General features: G+C 43.2%; 9 pseudogenes; all 9 read left to right on the top strand.

Annotated features, from left to right (window-relative positions):
• The first annotated feature begins 77 nt into the window (after positions 1–77).
• On the top strand, positions 78–341 carry LOC130344192 (U2 spliceosomal RNA; annotated as a pseudogene).
• A 1,475-nt stretch (positions 342–1,816) lies between these two features.
• Positions 1,817–2,082, top strand: LOC130344149 (U2 spliceosomal RNA; annotated as a pseudogene).
• A 1,478-nt stretch (positions 2,083–3,560) lies between these two features.
• On the top strand, positions 3,561–3,824 carry LOC130344205 (U2 spliceosomal RNA; annotated as a pseudogene).
• A 1,481-nt stretch (positions 3,825–5,305) lies between these two features.
• LOC130344135 (U2 spliceosomal RNA) lies at positions 5,306–5,570 on the top strand (annotated as a pseudogene).
• Positions 5,571–7,054: 1,484 nt separating this feature from the next.
• LOC130344182 (U2 spliceosomal RNA) lies at positions 7,055–7,318 on the top strand (annotated as a pseudogene).
• Positions 7,319–8,793: 1,475 nt separating this feature from the next.
• LOC130344206 (U2 spliceosomal RNA) lies at positions 8,794–9,057 on the top strand (annotated as a pseudogene).
• Positions 9,058–10,525: 1,468 nt separating this feature from the next.
• On the top strand, positions 10,526–10,789 carry LOC130344207 (U2 spliceosomal RNA; annotated as a pseudogene).
• Positions 10,790–12,264: 1,475 nt separating this feature from the next.
• Positions 12,265–12,528, top strand: LOC130344180 (U2 spliceosomal RNA; annotated as a pseudogene).
• Positions 12,529–13,993: 1,465 nt separating this feature from the next.
• LOC130344209 (U2 spliceosomal RNA) lies at positions 13,994–14,257 on the top strand (annotated as a pseudogene).
• The last annotated feature ends 791 nt before the right edge of the window (positions 14,258–15,048 follow it).

A 15,048-nucleotide genomic window follows, 5' to 3' on the forward strand; every position in this document is an offset into this window, starting at 1 on the left:
CCAGCCTTCCTTCCATTCCTATGAGTAATGTGAGTGCTCATGAAGGGGACATGGTTGGGTCCACCCCTTTCCCGGTTATCCCCTCTAGGCCTTTTGGCTTAGATCAAGTGTAAAAAAAGAAAGGATCTTGCGACAGATTGCATCCTGAGGCACGTTTTTTTTTGTGTGAATACTTGCACTTGGGTGACTTGTGAGCACATACTGATACATACGTTCCCTATCTGGGGACCATAAATTAAATGGATTTTTGAGAAAGGGAGCTGATTTGGAAGCTTGCTTCTGTCGCCCTATGCATTGACCCGATGTGGCAGTATATTCGGGTAGTGAACAGTGCACCACCCCATTCCAGTGTTAAACAAGAAAGATTCTCATTTAATCCTCCGTGGGTGAGAATTTGAGTTTGAGAATTGGAGACCAAAATGATGAGTTGCACTGACTGGTTTATGAACGTCTATTCATTTAGCGTTTTATTGACCATGTTTGCACACTGATTGGTGTAAAAAAATAAAATAAAACTAAATAATAATAATCTAGCACACCTGTGCAGGTTTGACATGACATGACAGGTAGCTGTCTTGTGGGTGGTGCTGAATCCTGTTAAATGACGTGAGGGTCTCATGCCTATACACAAGGGTGTGTCATTGCTGTTGCTTGACCATGCATTGGTATCTGTGGTCAGTGAATGATAAAAACAAAATTTACCATCCATTGATGGATGGGAAATCCGCCATGAGGCATTTGTTTTTTGAAACTGCTGCTCACAACCAATGTTGCAATGGAGTGTCTCCATCTGCTGGTGGTATTGGAAAGGCATTAGTGCTATGACAGGGTCTGAAGAAGAAGAAGAAGAAGAAGAAGAAGAAGAAGACGGAAAAAAATATATATAAAAAGAAAAAGAGAGAGAGAGAGACTGACTTAGTGAGCGAGTGAGTGAGAGAGTGAGAGTGAGTGAGAGTGAATGAGTGAGTGAGTGATTGAGTGAGTGAGTGAGTGAGTGAGAACAAATGAGTTAAAGCAAGTGAGTGAGAGAGATCGAATGAATGAAAGTCTGAATGACAGAAAGAAAAAAGGATGAAGAAAGAAGCATGAAGAAAAAAAAATGTATATGGAGTTGCTGACATGAGTGCAATCTACAAAGCCGTTGAGGCTGATCCTCATGGGAGGATTATTGCACCAGGACCCTTAGCACTTTTAAAATGCCATTCAATGCCACGGGCTAGATGTAAACTGCAGATGACCATGTTGTGGTAGTTACCATGGATACCCAAGTGATGTGTGAGCTAACACATAGGCCCAACAGATTCCAAGAAGGCCAGAATCACCAGCGGCACCACCATCGATTGTCAGGTCACCCGGATTCAGCAAATACCAGAGTCCAAAATGATGCAGGTTTATACTGTTAATTTTCAGTTTATCGTTACAGTTGGTGTTATTCCATGTCGGAAGGGACGCAGCTACAGCCAGTGGGGTAACTAGAGACAGGCAGGCAGCTATGTGCAACAAAGGTAGGCGTGTTGTTTTCATATGCAGATCTGAAATATTGTCTTATATGCAAGAGGAGGAGTGATGGGGGTTCAGGCAAAAGCCAGGCTAAGGATTGCATTGCTAAATGCTCCATCAGAGTGCAATGGTCGCCTGTCCTTTTTTTAAGTGATGATGTGGGTTTAGCCTGTGCTGTATGTATGTATGGGTGGCTGACTGCCACCCACCCAGAGAGTGTATGGGAGGCTGGTTGGCTGCCAGCCTTCCTTCCATTCCTATGAGTAATGTGAGTGCTCATGAAGGGGACATGGTTGGGTCCACCCCTTTCCCGGTTATCCCCTCTAGGCCTTTTGGCTTAGATCAAGTGTAAAAAAAGAAAGGATCTTGCGACAGATCGCATCCTGAGGCACGTTTTTTTTTTTGTGTGAATACTTGCACTTGGGTGACTTGTGAGCACATACTGATACATACGTTCCCTATCTGGGGACCATAAATTAAATGGATTTTTGAGAAAGGGAGCTGATTTGGAAGCTTGCTTCTGTCGCCCTATGCATTGACCCGATGTGGCAGTATATTCGGGTAGTGAACAGTGCACCACCCCATTCCAGTGTTAAACAAGAAAGATTCTCATTTAATCCTCCGTGGGTGAGAATTTGAGTTTGAGAATTGGAGACCAAAATGATGAGTTGCACTGACTGGTTTATGAACGTCTATTCATTTAGCGTTTTAATGACCATGTTTGCACACTGATTGGTGTAAAAAAATAAAATAAAACTAAATAATAATAATCTAGCACACCTGTGCAGGTTTGACATGACATGACAGGTAGCTGTCTTGTGGGTGGTGCTGAATCCTGTTAAATGACGTGAGGGTCTCATGCCTATACACAAGGGTGTGTCATTGCTGTTGCTTGACCATGCATTGGTATCTGTGGTCAGTGAATGATAAAAACAAAATTTACCATCCATTGATGGATGGGAAATCCGCGATGAGGCATTTGTTTTTAGAAACTGCTGCTCACAACCAATGTTGCAATGGAGTGTCTCCATCTGCTGGTGGTATTGGAAAGGCATTAGTGCTATGACAGGGTCTGAAGAAGAAGAAGAAGAAGAAGAAGAAGAAGACGGAAAAAAATATATATAAAAAGAAAAAGAGAGAGAGAGAGATAGAGAGAGACTGACTTAGTGAGCGAGTGAGTGAGAGAGTGAGAGTGAGTGAGAGTGAATGAGTGAGTGAGTGATTGAGTGAGTGAGTGAGTGAGAACAAATGAGTTAAAGCAAGTGAGTGAGAGAGATCGAATGAATGAAAGTCTGAATGACAGAAAGAAAAAAGGATGAAGAAAGAAGCATGAAGAAAAAAAAATGTATATGGAGTTGCTGACATGAGTGCAATCTACAAAGCCGTTGAGGCTGATCCTCATGGGAGGATTATTGCACCAGGACCCTTAGCACTTTTAAAATGCCATTCAATGCCACGGGCTAGATGTAAACTGCAGATGACCATGTTGTGGTAGTTACCATGGATACCCAAGTGATGTGTGAGCTAACACATAGGCCCAACAGATTCCAAGAAGGCCAGAATCACCAGCGGCACCACCATCGATTGTCAGGTCACCCGGATTCAGCAAATACCAGAGTCCAAAATGATGCAGGTTTATACTGTTAATTTTCAGTTTATCGTTACAGTTGGTGTTATTCCATGTCGGAAGGGACGCAGCTACAGCCAGTGGGGTAACTAGAGACAGGCAGGCAGCTATGTGCAACAAAGGTAGGCGTGTTGTTTTCATATGCAGATCTGAAATATTGTCTTATATGCAAGAGGAGGAGTGATGGGGGTTCAGGCAAAAGCCAGGCTATGGATTGCATTGCTAAATGCTCCATCAGAGTGCAATGGTCGCCTGTCCTTTTTTTAAGTGATGATGTGGGTTTAGCCTGTGCTGTACGTATGTATGGGTGGCTGACTGCCACCCACCCAGAGAGTGTATGGGAGGCTGGTTGGCTGCCAGCCTTCCTTCCATTCCTATGAGTAATGTGAGTGCTCATGAAGGGGACATGGTTGGGTCCACCCCTTTCCCGGTTATCCCCTCTAGGCCTTTTGGCTTAGATCAAGTGTAAAAAAAGAAAGGATCTTGCGACAGATCGCATCCTGAGGCACGTTTTTTTTTGTGTGAATACTTGCACTTGGGTGACTTGTGAGCACATACTGATACATACGTTCCCTATCTGGGGACCATAAATTAAATGGATTTTTGAGAAAGGGAGCTGATTTGGAAGCTTGCTTCTGTCGCCCTATGCATTGACCCGATGTGGCAGTATATTCGGGTAGTGAACAGTGCACCACCCCATTCCAGTGTTAAACAAGAAAGATTCTCATTTAATCCTCCGTGGGTGAGAATTTGAGTTTGAGAATTGGAGACCAAAATGATGAGTTGCACTGACTGGTTTATGAACGTCTATTCATTTAGCGTTTTAATGACCATGTTTGCACACTGATTGGTGTAAAAAAATAAAATAAAACTAAATAATAATAATCTAGCACACCTGTGCAGGTTTGACATGACATGACAGGTAGCTGTCTTGTGGGTGGTGCTGAATCCTGTTAAATGACGTGAGGGTCTCATGCCTATACACAAGGGTGTGTCATTGCTGTTGCTTGACCATGCATTGGTATCTGTGGTCAGTGAATGATAAAAACAAAATTTACCATCCATTGATGGATGGGAAATCCGCCATGAGGCATTTGTTTTTTGAAACTGCTGCTCACAACCAATGTTGCAATGGAGTGTCTCCATCTGCTGTTGGTATTGGAAAGGCATTAGTGCTATGACAGGGTCTGAAGAAGAAGAAGAAGAAGAAGAAGAAGAAGAAGAAGAAGACGGAAAAAAATATATATAAAAAGAAAAAGAGAGAGAGAGAGACTGACTTAGTGAGCGAGTGAGTGAGAGAGTGAGAGTGAGTGAGAGTGAATGAGTGAGTGAGTGATTGAGTGAGTGAGTGAGTGAGTGAGAACAAATGAGTTAAAGCAAGTGAGTGAGAGAGATCGAATGAATGAAAGTCTGAATGACAGAAAGAAAAAAGGATGAAGAAAGAAGCATGAAGAAAAAAAAATGTATATGGAGTTGCTGACATGAGTGCAATCTACAAAGCCGTTGAGGCTGATCCTCATGGGAGGATTATTGCACCAGGACCCTTAGCACTTTTAAAATGCCATTCAATGCCACGGGCTAGATGTAAACTGCAGATGACCATGTTGTGGTAGTTACCATGGATACCCAAGTGATGTGTGAGCTAACACATAGGCCCAACAGATTCCAAGAAGGCCAGAATCACCAGCGGCACCACCATCGATTGTCAGGTCACCCGGATTCAGCAAATACCAGAGTCCAAAATGATGCAGGTTTATACTGTTAATTTTCAGTTTATCGTTACAGTTGGTGTTATTCCATGTCGGAAGGGACGCAGCTACAGCCAGTGGGGTAACTAGAGACAGGCAGGCAGCTATGTGCAACAAAGGTAGGCGTGTTGTTTTCATATGCAGATCTGAAATATTGTCTTATATGCAAGAGGAGGAGTGATGGGGGTTCAGGCAAAAGCCAGGCTATGGATTGCATTGCTAAATGCTCCATCAGAGTGCAATGGTCGCCTGTCCTTTTTTTAAGTGATGATGTGGGTTTAGCCTGTGCTGTATGTATGTATGGGTGGCTGACTGCCACCCACCCAGAGAGTGTATGGGAGGCTGGTTGGCTGCCAGCCTTCCTTCCATTCCTATGAGTAATGTGAGTGCTCATGAAGGGGACATGGTTGGGTCCACCCCTTTCCCGGTTATCCCCTCTAGGCCTTTTGGCTTAGATCAAGTGTAAAAAAAGAAAGGATCTTGCGACAGATCGCATCCTGAGGCACGTTTTTTTTTTGTGTGAATACTTGCACTTGGGTGACTTGTGAGCACATACTGATACATACGTTCCCTATCTGGGGACCATAAATTAAATGGATTTTTGAGAAAGGGAGCTGATTTGGAAGCTTGCTTCTGTCGCCCTATGCATTGACCCGATGTGGCAGTATATTCGGGTAGTGAACAGTGCACCACCCCATTCCAGTGTTAAACAAGAAAGATTCTCATTTAATCCTCCGTGGGTGAGAATTTGAGTTTGAGAATTGGAGACCAAAATGATGAGTTGCACTGACTGGTTTATGAACGTCTATTCATTTAGCGTTTTAATGACCATGTTTGCACACTGATTGGTGTAAAAAAATAAAATAAAACTAAATAATAATAATCTAGCACACCTGTGCAGGTTTGACATGACATGACAGGTAGCTGTCTTGTGGGTGGTGCTGAATCCTGTTAAATGACGTGAGGGTCTCATGCCTATACACAAGGGTGTGTCATTGCTGTTGCTTGACCATGCATTGGTATCTGTGGTCAGTGAATGATAAAAACTAAATTTACCATCCATTGATGGATGGGAAATCCGCGATGAGGCATTTGTTTTTAGAAACTGCTGCTCACAACCAATGTTGCAATGGAGTGTCTCCATCTGCTGGTGGTATTGGAAAGGCATTAGTGCTATGACAGGGTCTGAAGAAGAAGAAGAAGAAGAAGAAGAAGAAGAAGAAGACGGAAAAAAATATATATAAAAAGAAAAAGAGAGAGAGAGAGATAGAGAGAGACTGACTTAGTGAGCGAGTGAGTGAGAGAGTGAGAGTGAGTGAGAGTGAATGAGTGAGTGAGTGATTGAGTGAGTGAGTGAGTGAGAACAAATGAGTTAAAGCAAGTGAGTGAGAGAGATCGAATGAATGAAAGTCTGAATGACAGAAAGAAAAAAGGATGAAGAAAGAAGCATGAAGAAAAAAAAATGTATATGGAGTTGCTGACATGAGTGCAATCTACAAAGCCGTTGAGGCTGATCCTCATGGGAGGATTATTGCACCAGGACCCTTAGCACTTTTAAAATGCCATTCAATGCCACGGGCTAGATGTAAACTGCAGATGACCATGTTGTGGTAGTTACCATGGATACCCAAGTGATGTGTGAGCTAACACATAGGCCCAACAGATTCCAAGAAGGCCAGAATCACCAGCGGCACCACCATCGATTGTCAGGTCACCCGGATTCAGCAAATACCAGAGTCCAAAATGATGCAGGTTTATACTGTTAATTTTCAGTTTATCGTTACAGTTGGTGTTATTCCATGTCGGAAGGGACGCAGCTACAGCCAGTGGGGTAACTAGAGACAGGCAGGCAGCTATGTGCAACAAAGGTAGGCGTGTTGTTTTCATATGCAGATCTGAAATATTGTCTTATATGCAAGAGGAGGAGTGATGGGGGTTCAGGCAAAAGCCAGGCTATGGATTGCATTGCTAAATGCTCCATCAGAGTGCAATGGTCGCCTGTCCTTTTTTTAAGTGATGATGTGGGTTTAGCCTGTGCTGTATGTATGTATGGGTGGCTGACTGCCACCCACCCAGAGAGTGTATGGGAGGCTGGTTGGCTGCCAGCCTTCCTTCCATTCCTATGAGTAATGTGAGTGCTCATGAAGGGGACATGGTTGGGTCCACCCCTTTCCCGGTTATCCCCTCTAGGCCTTTTGGCTTAGATCAAGTGTAAAAAAAGAAAGGATCTTGCGACAGATCGCATCCTGAGGCACGTTTTTTTTTGTGTGAATACTTGCACTTGGGTGACTTGTGAGCACATACTGATACATATGTTCCCTATCTGGGGACCATAAATTAAATGGATTTTTGAGAAAGGGAGCTGATTTGGAAGCTTGCTTCTGTCGCCCTATGCATTGACCCGATGTGGCAGTATATTCGGGTAGTGAACAGTGCACCACCCCATTCCAGTGTTAAACAAGAAAGATTCTCATTTAATCCTCCGTGGGTGAGAATTTGAGTTTGAGAATTGGAGACCAAAATGATGAGTTGCACTGACTGGTTTATGAACGTCTATTCATTTAGCGTTTTAATGACCATGTTTGCACACTGATTGGTGTAAAAAAATTAAATAAAACTAAATAATAATAATCTAGCACACCTGTGCAGGTTTGACATGACATGACAGGTAGCTGTCTTGTGGGTGGTGCTGAATCCTGTTAAATGACGTGAGGGTCTCATGCCTATACACAAGGGTGTGTCATTGCTGTTGCTTGACCATGCATTGGTATCTGTGGTCAGTGAATGATAAAAACAAAATTTACCATCCATTGATGGATGGGAAATCCGCCATGAGGCATTTGTTTTTAGAAACTGCTGCTCACAACCAATGTTGCAATGGAGTGTCTCCATCTGCTGGTGGTATTGGAAAGGCATTAGTGCTATGACAGGGTCTGAAGAAGAAGAAGAAGAAGAAGAAGAAGACGGAAAAAAATATATATAAAAAGAAAAAGAGAGAGAGAGAGAGAGAGACTGACTTAGTGAGCGAGTGAGTGAGAGAGTGAGAGTGAGTGAGAGTGAATGAGTGAGTGAGTGATTGAGTGAGTGAGTGAGTGAGTGAGAACAAATGAGTTAAAGCAAGTGAGTGAGAGAGATCGAATGAATGAAAGTCTGAATGACAGAAAGAAAAAAGGATGAAGAAAGAAGCATGAAGAAAAAAAAATGTATATGGAGTTGCTGACATGAGTGCAATCTACAAAGCCGTTGAGGCTGATCCTCATGGGAGGATTATTGCACCAGGACCCATAGCACTTTTAAAATGCCATTCAATGCCACGGGCTAGATGTAAACTGCAGATGACCATGTTGTGGTAGTTACCATGGATACCCAAGTGATGTGTGAGCTAACACATAGGCCCAACAGATTCCAAGAAGGCCAGAATCACCAGCGGCACCACCATCGATTGTCAGGTCACCCGGATTCAGCAAATACCAGAGTCCAAAATGATGCAGGTTTATACTGTTAATTTTCAGTTTATCGTTACAGTTGGTGTTATTCCATGTCGGAAGGGACGCAGCTACAGCCAGTGGGGTAACTAGAGACAGGCAGGCAGCTATGTGCAACAAAGGTAGGCGTGTTGTTTTCATATGCAGATCTGAAATATTGTCTTATATGCAAGAGGAGGAGTGATGGGGGTTCAGGCAAAAGCCAGGCTATGGATTGCATTGCTAAATGCTCCATCAGAGTGCAATGGTCGCCTGTCCTTTTTTTAAGTGATGATGTGGGTTTAGCCTGTGCTGTATGTATGTATGGGTGGCTGACTGCCACCCACCCAGAGAGTGTATGGGAGGCTGGTTGGCTGCCAGCCTTCCTTCCATTCCTATGAGTAATGTGAGTGCTCATGAAGGGGACATGGTTGGGTCCACCCCTTTCCCGGTTATCCCCTCTAGGCCTTTTGGCTTAGATCAAGTGTAAAAAAAGAAAGGATCTTGCGACAGATCGCATCCTGAGGCACGTTTTTTTTTGTGTGAATACTTGCACTTGGGTGACTTGTGAGCACATACTGATACATACGTTCCCTATCTGGGGACCATAAATTAAATGGATTTTTGAGAAAGGGAGCTGATTTGGAAGCTTGCTTCTGTCGCCCTATGCATTGACCCGATGTGGCAGTATATTCGGGTAGTGAACAGTGCACCACCCCATTCCAGTGTTAAACAAGAAAGATTCTCATTTAATCCTCCGTGGGTGAGAATTTGAGTTTGAGAATTGGAGACCAAAATGATGAGTTGCACTGACTGGTTTATGAACGTCTATTCATTTAGCATTTTAATGACCATGTTTGCACACTGATTGGTGTAAAAAAATAAAATAAAACTAAATAATAATAATCTAGCACACCTGTGCAGGTTTGACATGACATGACAGGTAGCTGTCTTGTGGGTGGTGCTGAATCCTGTTAAATGACGTGAGGGTCTCATGCCTATACACAAGGGTGTGTCATTGCTGTTGCTTGACCATGCATTGGTATCTGTGGTCAGTGAATGATAAAAACAAAATTTACCATCCATTGATGGATGGGAAATCCGCCATGAGGCATTTGTTTTTAGAAACTGCTGCTCACAACCAATGTTGCAATGGAGTGTCTCCATCTGCTGGTGGTATTGGAAAGGCATTAGTGCTATGACAGGGTCTGAAGAAGAAGAAGAAGAAGAAGAAGACGGAAAAAAATATATATAAAAAGAAAAAGAGAGCGAGAGAGAGAGAGACTGACTTAGTGAGCGAGTGAGTGAGAGAGTGAGAGTGAGTGAGAGTGAATGAGTGAGTGAGTGATTGAGTGAGTGAGTGAGTGAGAACAAATGAGTTAAAGCAAGTGAGTGAGAGAGATCGAATGAATGAAAGTCTGAATGACAGAAAGAAAAAAGGATGAAGAAAGAAGCATGAAGAAAAAAAAATGTATATGGAGTTGCTGACATGAGTGCAATCTACAAAGCCGTTGAGGCTGATCCTCATGGGAGGATTATTGCACCAGGACCCTTAGCACTTTTAAAATGCCAGTCAATGCCACGGGCTAGATGTAAACTGCAGATGACCATGTTGTGGTAGTTACCATGGATACCCAAGTGATGTGTGAGCTAACACATAGGCCCAACAGATTCCAAGAAGGCCAGAATCACCAGCGGCACCACCATCGATTGTCAGGTCACCCGGATTCAGCAAATACCAGAGTCCAAAATGATGCAGGTTTATACTGTTAATTTTCAGTTTATCGTTACAGTTGGTGTTATTCCATGTCGGAAGGGACGCAGCTACAGCCAGTGGGGTAACTAGAGACAGGCAGGCAGCTATGTGCAACAAAGGTAGGCGTGTTGTTTTCATATGCAGATCTGAAATATTGTCTTATATGCAAGAGGAGGAGTGATGGGGGTTCAGGCAAAAGCCAGGCTATGGATTGCATTGCTAAATGCTCCATCAGAGTGCAATGGTCGCCTGTCCTTTTTTTAAGTGATGATGTGGGTTTAGCCTGTGCTGTATGTATGTATGGGTGGCTGACTGCCACCCACCCAGAGAGTGTATGGGAGGCTGGTTGGCTGCCAGCCTTCCTTCCATTCCTATGAGTAATGTGAGTGCTCATGAAGGGGACATGGTTGGGTCCACCCCTTTCCCGGTTATCCCCTCTAGGCCTTTTGGCTTAGATCAAGTGTAAAAAAAGAAAGGATCTTGCGACAGATCGCATCCTGAGGCACGTTTTTTTTTGTGTGAATACTTGCACTTGGGTGACTTGTGAGCACATACTGATACATACGTTCCCTATCTGGGGACCATAAATTAAATGGATTTTTGAGAAAGGGAGCTGATTTGGAAGCTTGCTTCTGTCGCCCTATGCATTGACCCGATGTGGCAGTATATTCGGGTAGTGAACAGTGCACCACCCCATTCCAGTGTTAAACAAGAAAGATTCTCATTTAATCCTCCGTGGGTGAGAATTTGAGTTTGAGAATTGGAGACCAAAATGATGAGTTGCACTGACTGGTTTATGAACGTCTATTCATTTAGCGTTTTAATGACCATGTTTGCACACTGATTGGTGTAAAAAAATAAAATAAAACTAAATAATAATAATCTAGCACACCTGTGCAGGTTTGACATGACATGACAGGTAGCTGTCTTGTGGGTGGTGCTGAATCCTGTTAAATGACGTGAGGGTCTCATGCCTATACACAAGGGTGTGTCATTGCTGTTGCTTGACCATGCATTGGTATCTGTGGTCAGTGAATGATAAAAACAAAATTTACCATCCATTGATGGATGGGAAATCCGCCATGAGGCATTTGTTTTTAGAAACTGCTGCTCACAACCAATGTTGCAATGGAGTGTCTCCATCTGCTGGTGGTATTGGAAAGGCATTAGTGCTATGACAGGGTCTGAAGAAGAAGAAGAAGAAGAAGAAGAAGACGGAAAAAAATATATATAAAAAGAAAAAGAGAGAGAGAGAGAGAGAGACTGACTTAGTGAGCGAGTGAGTGAGAGAGTGAGAGTGAGTGAGAGTGAATGAGTGAGTGAGTGATTGAGTGAGTGAGTGAGTGAGTGAGAACAAATGAGTTAAAGCAAGTGAGTGAGAGAGATCGAATGAATGAAAGTCTGAATGACAGAAAGAAAAAAGGATGAAGAAAGAAGCATGAAGAAAAAAAAATGTATATGGAGTTGCTGACATGAGTGCAATCTACAAAGCCGTTGAGGCTGATCCTCATGGGAGGATTATTGCACCAGGACCCTTAGCACTTTTAAAATGCCATTCAATGCCACGGGCTAGATGTAAACTGCAGATGACCATGTTGTGGTAGTTACCATGGATACCCAAGTGATGTGTGAGCTAACACATAGGCCCAACAGATTCCAAGAAGGCCAGAATCACCAGCGGCACCACCATCGATTGTCAGGTCACCCGGATTCAGCAAATACCAGAGTCCAAAATGATGCAGGTTTATACTGTTAATTTTCAGTTTATCGTTACAGTTGGTGTTATTCCATGTCGGAAGGGACGCAGCTACAGCCAGTGGGGTAACTAGAGACAGGCAGGCAGCTATGTGCAACAAAGGTAGGCGTGTTGTTTTCATATGCAGATCTGAAATATTGTCTTATATGCAAGAGGAGGAGTGATGGGGGTTCAGGCAAAAGCCAGGCTATGGATTGCATTGCTAAATGCTCCATCAGAGTGCAATGGTCGCCTGTCCTTTTTTTAAGTGATGATGTGGGTTTAGCCTGTGCTGTATGTATGTATGGGTGGCTGACTGCCACCCACCCAGAGAGTGTATGGGAGGCTGGTTGGCTGCCAGCCTTCCTTCCATTCCTATGAGTAATGTGAGTGCTCATGAAGGGGACATGGTTGGGTCCACCCCTTTCCCGGTTATCCCCTCTAGGCCTTTTGGCTTAGATCAAGTGTAAAAAAAGAAAGGATCTTGCGACAGATCGCATCCTGAGGCACGTTTTTTTTTGTGTGAATACTTGCACTTGGGTGACTTCTGAGCACATACTGATACATATGTTCCCTATCTGGGGACCATAAATTAAATGGATTTTTGAGAAAGGGAGCTGATTTGGAAGCTTGCTTCTGTCGCCCTATGCATTGACCCGATGTGGCAGTATATTCGGGTAGTGAACAGTGCACCACCCCATTCCAGTGTTAAACAAGAAAGATTCTCATTTAATCCTCCGTGGGTGAGAATTTGAGTTTGAGAATTGGAGACCAAAATGATGAGTTGCACTGACTGGTTTATGAACGTCTATTCATTTAGCATTTTAATGACCATGTTTGCACACTGATTGGTGTAAAAAAATAAAATAAAACTAAATAATAATAATCTAGCACACCTGTGCAGGTTTGACATGACATGACAGGTAGCTGTCTTGTGGGTGGTGCTGAATCCTGTTAAATGACGTGAGGGTCTCATGCCTATACACAAGGGTGTGTCATTGCTGTTGCTTGACCATGCATTGGTATCTGTGGTCAGTGAATGATAAAAACAAAATTTACCATCCATTGATGGATGGGAAATCCGCCATGAGGCATTTGTTTTTAGAAACTGCTGCTCACAACCAATGTTGCAATGGAGTGTCTCCATCTGCTGGTGGTATTGGAAAGGCATTAGTGCTATGACAGGGTCTGAAGAAGAAGAAGAAGAAGACGGAAAAAAATATATATAAAAAGAAAAAGAGAGAGAGAGAGAGAGAGACTGACTTAGTGAGCGAGTGAGTGAGAGAGTGAGAGTGAGTGAGAGTGAATGAGTGAGTGAGTGATTGAGTGAGTGAGTGAGTGAGTGAGAACAAATGAGTTAAAGCAAGTGAGTGAGAGAGATCGAATGAATGAAAGTCTGAATGACAGAAAGAAAAAAGGATGAAGAAAGAAGCATGAAGAAAAAAAAATGTATATGGAGTTGCTGACATGAGTGCAATCTACAAAGCCGTTGAGGCTGATCCTCATGGGAGGATTATTGCACCAGGACCCTTAGCACTTTTAAAATGCCATTCAATGCCACGGGCTAGATGTAAACTGCAGATGACCATGTTGTGGTAGTTACCATGGATACCCAAGTGATGTGTGAGCTAACACATAGGCCCAACAGATTCCAAGAAGGCCAGAATCACCAGCGGCACCACCATCGATTGTCAGGTCACCCGATTCAGCAAATACCAGAGTCCAAAATGATGCAGGTTTATACTGTTAATTTTCAGTTTATCGTTACAGTTGGTGTTATTCCATGTCGGAAGGGACGCAGCTACAGCCAGTGGGGTAACTAGAGACAGGCAGGCAGCTATGTGCAACAAAGGTAGGCGTGTTGTTTTCATATGCAGATCTGAAATATTGTCTTATATGCAAGAGGAGGAGTGATGGGGGTTCAGGCAAAAGCCAGGCTATGGATTGCATTGCTAAATGCTCCATCAGAGTGCAATGGTCGCCTGTCCTTTTTTTAAGTGATGATGTGGGTTTAGCCTGTGCTGTATGTATGTATGGGTGGCTGACTGCCACCCACCCAGAGAGTGTATGGGAGGCTGGTTGGCTGCCAGCCTTCCTTCCATTCCTATGAGTAATGTGAGTGCTCATGAAGGGGACATGGTTGGGTCCACCCCTTTCCCGGTTATCCCCTCTAGGCCTTTTGGCTTAGATCAAGTGTAAAAAAAGAAAGGATCTTGCGACAGATCGCATCCTGAGGCACGTTTTTTTTTGTGTGAATACTTGCACTTGGGTGACTTGTGAGCACATACTGATACATACGTTCCCTATCTGGGGACCATAAATTAAATGGATTTTTGAGAAAGGGAGCTGATTTGGAAGCTTGCTTCTGTCGCCCTATGCATTGACCCGATGTGGCAGTATATTCGGGTAGTGAACAGTGCACCACCCCATTCCAGTGTTAAACAAGAAAGATTCTCATTTAATCCTCCGTGGGTGAGAATTTGAGTTTGAGAATTGGAGACCAAAATGATGAGTTGCACTGACTGGTTTATGAACGTCTATTCATTTAGCGTTTTAATGACCATGTTTGCACACTGATTGGTGTAAAAAAATAAAATAAAACTAAATAATAATAATCTAGCACACCTGTGCAGGTTTGACATGACATGACAGGTAGCTGTCTTGTGGGTGGTGCTGAATCCTGTTAAATGACGTGAGGGTCTCATGCCTATACACAAGGGTGTGTCATTGCTGTTGCTTGACCATGCATTGGTATCTGTGGTCAGTGAATGATAAAAACAAAATTTACCATCCATTGATGGATGGGAAATCCGCCATGAGGCATTTGTTTTTAGAAACTGCTGCTCACAACCAATGTTGCAATGGAGTGTCTCCATCTGCTGGTGGTATTGGAAAGGCATTAGTGCTATGACAGGGTCTGAAGAAGAAGAAGAAGAAGAAGAAGACGGAAAAAAATATATATAAAAAGAAAAAGAGAGAGAGAGAGAGAGAGACTGACTTAGTGAGCGAGTGAGTGAGAGAGTGAGAGTGAGTGAGAGTGAATGAGTGAGTGAGTGATTGAGTGAGTGAGTGAGTGAGTGAGAACAAATGAGTTAAAGCAAGTGAGTGAGAGAGATCGAATGAATGAAAGTCTGAATGACAGAAAGAAAAAAGGATGAAGAAAGAAGCATGAAGAAAAAAAAATGTATATGGAGTTGCTGACATGAGTGCAATCTACA

Source organism: Hyla sarda, unplaced genomic scaffold, assembly GCF_029499605.1.
Source record: "Hyla sarda isolate aHylSar1 unplaced genomic scaffold, aHylSar1.hap1 scaffold_705, whole genome shotgun sequence".
Taxonomy (NCBI): domain Eukaryota; kingdom Metazoa; phylum Chordata; class Amphibia; order Anura; family Hylidae; genus Hyla; species Hyla sarda.